This window comes from Microcebus murinus, chromosome 11 (genome assembly GCF_040939455.1).
Source record: "Microcebus murinus isolate Inina chromosome 11, M.murinus_Inina_mat1.0, whole genome shotgun sequence".
NCBI lineage: Eukaryota > Metazoa > Chordata > Mammalia > Primates > Cheirogaleidae > Microcebus > Microcebus murinus.
The window spans coordinates 23,883,111-23,887,465 of record NC_134114.1 but is presented as its reverse complement, the minus strand read 5'-3'; the positions used below and the strand labels follow the sequence as shown (position 1 = coordinate 23,887,465).

The following is a 4,355-nucleotide window of genomic DNA, read 5'->3' as shown; positions in this document are numbered from 1 at the left end:
GGAAGAGGGGAATCAATATATGTCCACGATAGTAGAGTAAAATAAATAGAGTAAGAGAATCACAAAATACTCGGATGCTATGGTGTCAAAAGAGAGGAAGGCCCAACCTTTTATCGGGGTTTGGGGGATAAGAGAAGATTTCATGAAATAGTTGTTATTTGCCTATATTATCCTTCAAGATTCATCTCAGAGAGGGAATAAAGATATCCTCAGAAGTAGGAACATATTGGCAAAAGCAAAGAGGCAGAAAAGTGTGGAGCTATATGATGGTGACACTAATTAATCTAGCATGACTACAAGACAAAATGTTGGGAAACAGCTGAAAAGGGAAGTTGGAGCCTTATTGAGAAGGGCTTTCTCTGAATTCCAGCAGGAGGACTCAGCTTTAATTTAGAGGCCAGTGGAGACTCGTTGATAGTTTTTGAATAGGGGAGAGACATAACGAAATATATATGCCCTTTGGAAATATTAATCTGCTTGCAGTGAACTGGATGAATTGCAGCAGAGAGAGACAAAATTTTGAGAGCTCAGTTAGGAAGCTATTGCAGTACCCCAAGGAAAAGCAGTGAAGTAGCGTGGCAGTTAAGAAATGGAAGGAGGTGATGAGATGATGTAGACTCTTCATGGTTTGCTAATAAATTAGCAGTAAACAGTTAAGGAGGAGGATGAGTAGTGACATAAAGCTCTGATGCCAGATTATCAAGAAAGTGATATCATTCATGAAAATGGGGAGCATCAGAAACACAAGGGTTTGGAGAGCTACGAACTCCACTACTAAGGAGAGGTAAAGATTACAAGCCCCCATGGCACGTGATCCTCAATTGCTTGAAAGTGTAAGGTTCCCTCTGCTATAATTCACCCCTTTTATGAGCAAACGTAGTTAACTATTTTTTTTTGAGACAGAGTCTCGCTTTGTTGTCTAGGCTAGAGTGAGTGCTGTGGCGTCAGCCTAGCTCACAGCAACCTCAAACTCCTGGGCTCAAGCGATCCTACTGCCTCAGCCTTCAGAATAGTTGGGACTACAGGTATGTGCCACCATGCCCGGCTAATTTTTTCTATATTTATCAGTTGACCAATTAATTTCTTTCTATTTATGGTAGAGACAGGGTCTTGCTCTTGCTCAGGCTGGTTTCGAACTCCTGACCTCGAGCAATCCGCCCGCCTTGGCCTCCCAGAGTGCTAGGATTACCGGCGTGAGCCACAGCGCCCGGCCCGTAGTTAACTATGACCTTTCTACCATAACAATTCATAAGCAGACCCATAACCCAGAGGGAGAATCACAGGCTTTCAAAAGTGTTGGGGTTGAACGGGTTCAAATGATGCCCATGTTTCCCTAAGCAGTGTCAGAATTGACCCTCTAGAGTCAAGTGAGCAAAGATCAAAATATTAACTTTAGTGCTGAGAAAACTGTACAAAAGTGAGGCTTAGTGTGAGGGTCAGATGGCCTTCCTCAGGCTGTCCCCAAGAACCAAAACAACTTGCTGCTTTACAGTCAGTGTTTGGGATGCAAGTTTTCTCCTGCAGGGATGCAGGCTCTAAATAAAAACTTACCGCTCATGCTAAGCGTGTGACACTTTCTCTATGGGCAAGCAGATGCCAAAGAAGAGAGGCACACATCAGCCCAATTCTTTCATTCCTCTTCCCCAGGGAAGAAACAGTGAGAGGAGTGGAGGGAGGCCTGGGGTTTTACTTCCAGATGTCCCTCCAGGTGGTGTGGCAGACACACGTTCCTCACTGCCAGTGGGGACTCTCCCAAGACCTTGTGTAGAATTTGTCTTCCTGTTCTTCATCATCAAAGCCCAGGGTCCCTGATTTGTGATGGCCCCTGCCTTACCCCTGGCTCTAGCTTGAGAGAGGAAGCCAGATCAGGTAAGTTTCCCTGTGCTCACCTAAGGAGCTAGGAGGATTTTAATCTATGGGGTGTTGTTTCACTCTGGTGACAATGTGAGGAATGGCACTTGGTGGAGAGGCCAGGAGAAGATGGGGCTGGAATCTGGGGGAAGGGTGATGAGGAGATTCACTGATGCCTCGACCCTGGGGCTGGAGATGGGTAGACAGAGATGTGGGCCATTTAAGAGGAAGAACTGCTCTTTTCCGGTTATTGTGGCACGAAAAACCATGAGTGGTAAAGTCTCTCGCTACACCCTGTACGAGTTGGTGCGGGAAGTCCTGCACGGGAACCAGTGGAAGCGCCACAAGTTTTTGGAGATGGTGGAGCTGCAGATCAGCCTAAAGAACTATGATCCTCAGAAGGACAAACACTTCTCTGGCACCATCAGGCTTAAGTCCACCCCCCGCCCCAAGTTCTCCGTGTGTGTCCTGGGGGACCAGCAGCACTGTGATGAGGCCAAGGCTGTGGACATTCCCCACATGGACATTGAGGCACTGAAGAAACTCAACAAAAGTAGACTCTGGTCAAGAAGCTGGCCAAGAAGTATGATGCCTTTTTGGCCCCAGAGTCTCTTACCGAGCAGATCCCACCAATCCTGGGCCCAGGCCTAAATAAGGCTGGCAAGTTTCCTGCCCTGCTGACACACAATGAAAACACAGTGGCCAAAGTTGATGAGGTGAAGTCCACAATCAAGTTCCAGATGAAGAAGGTTCTATGTCTGGCTGTGGCTGTTGGGCACGCGAAGATGACAGATGATGAGCTGGTGTGCAGCATCCACCTGGCTGTTGACTTTTTGGTGTCATTGCTTAAGAAGAATTGGCAGAATGTCTTGGCTTTATACATCCAGAGCACCATGGGCAAGTCCCAGCGCCTGTATTAAGGCATAGTCTAATAAATCTTAATGCTGCCAAAAGAAAAGAAAAAAGGGAGGAGGGCTCTTTTTTTGTTTGTTTTGGCTTATAGATGATTATCTTCTTCCTGTGTCCTTACATTGTCTTCCTTCTGTGTGATTCTTTGTCCTAATTTTCTCTTCTTAATTACTTCTGTAAAGACCCTATCTCCTGAAATGGTCACATTCTGAGGTACTGGGAATTAAAACTTTAACACATGAATTTGGGAAGGGGGTTCACAATTCAGACCATAACAGAGAGAATGGTATTCCTTGACGATCTTAAACTCTATCAACAGCCCCTCCTTAAATACATTCTCTTACATGATTTTGTGGCAGATCCCCCCAACTCCATTTATTTCAATGCCAAGAACTAGGAAAATTTTAATGAGGGCATTGTTTAGTTTCATTAAAGAGAAACCAGGGCAGAGATGCTCACAGGCTGGATCCCAGCAGCGGAGGTTTTCTAGGCTGTCTGTCATCCAGAGCCAGAGAATGTTAAAGCAGGGCTGGTGAGAACCTGGCCCCTGATAATTAAGACGATGGTAAGTCTTCCCTCAGCAACAGTGTGGAGCAATGAGATCATCCTACCACAACCCTGCAGACTTTATGATTTGCCAAAGTATTCAAGGTTAACTCTGTGCATAAATTTATGTTCCCCACTAATTATGAGGCCATAATCCAGGCCCATGTTTCTTTAGTAGCTTTGTTCTCTGATATTTCCCCCACCAAGTTTGAGCTTGAATAGTTTTCCTAAGGGAAAGTACCCATCCAGAGCGATGACTGATTTTATGGAATTTTGTTAATATCAAACACAATTGAAGACTGTCATTTAGAGCTTTGTTTCAGGGACATAAAACCTTTAGGCAGTGCCACACAATGAAGGGAAGAAATGACAGATCTGCAGTGATGAAACACTTTTCTTGATCAGTGTGATTGTATTAGAATGCTCTACTTGGATATATTGATTTGTCTTTGAGAGTGCTTTGGGCAACATAAATCTCATAGAAATATCTTTGAGGAGCTGCCCCAGAAGGCCACTGCTTCCCTCCTCAGCAAAGAGAAAGCAAGCCAGGGAATCATTTGTCAAAGTTTCAAAGAGAATGGTCCATTTATGGACTGACGCTGGATGGTTTCCTATATGCCAACATTCGTGGGATTTAAAAAAAAAAAAGATGCATTTTATGATTAACCTCCACACATACAGAAGCAAAGAGCTATATTTGTCTCTTTTGACTTACTTTAGCAATGTGATTTTTTAAAAAATAATTACCTTCAAGGGGAATCATATTTATTATAGCTCAAAAATTCCGTTTATATGCACCATTGTTCAGAGCAATTTCTTTTTCCCTACATTTAATGGCCAAGTGACCATTTATTTTCTAGATTCATTCATGCTTTGGAAGATTTGGCCACCCATGGAAAAGAACATTCTCAAGAGCATTTGTATCCCTCTTCTTATTTAAGAAAATAAGTTTTGAACGGATTATAAATTAATTGAAAAATATTGATTAAAAATGCCTCACTTGCTCTATACTCTGGGACATATAACTTCACTTTTCCAATTTTTAAGAG

General features: G+C 43.5%; 1 pseudogene; it reads left to right on the top strand.

Moving 5' to 3' along the window:
* Positions 1–2,118: 2,118 nt before the first annotated feature.
* On the top strand, positions 2,119–2,771 carry LOC105856586 (large ribosomal subunit protein uL1 pseudogene; annotated as a pseudogene).
* The last annotated feature ends 1,584 nt before the right edge of the window (positions 2,772–4,355 follow it).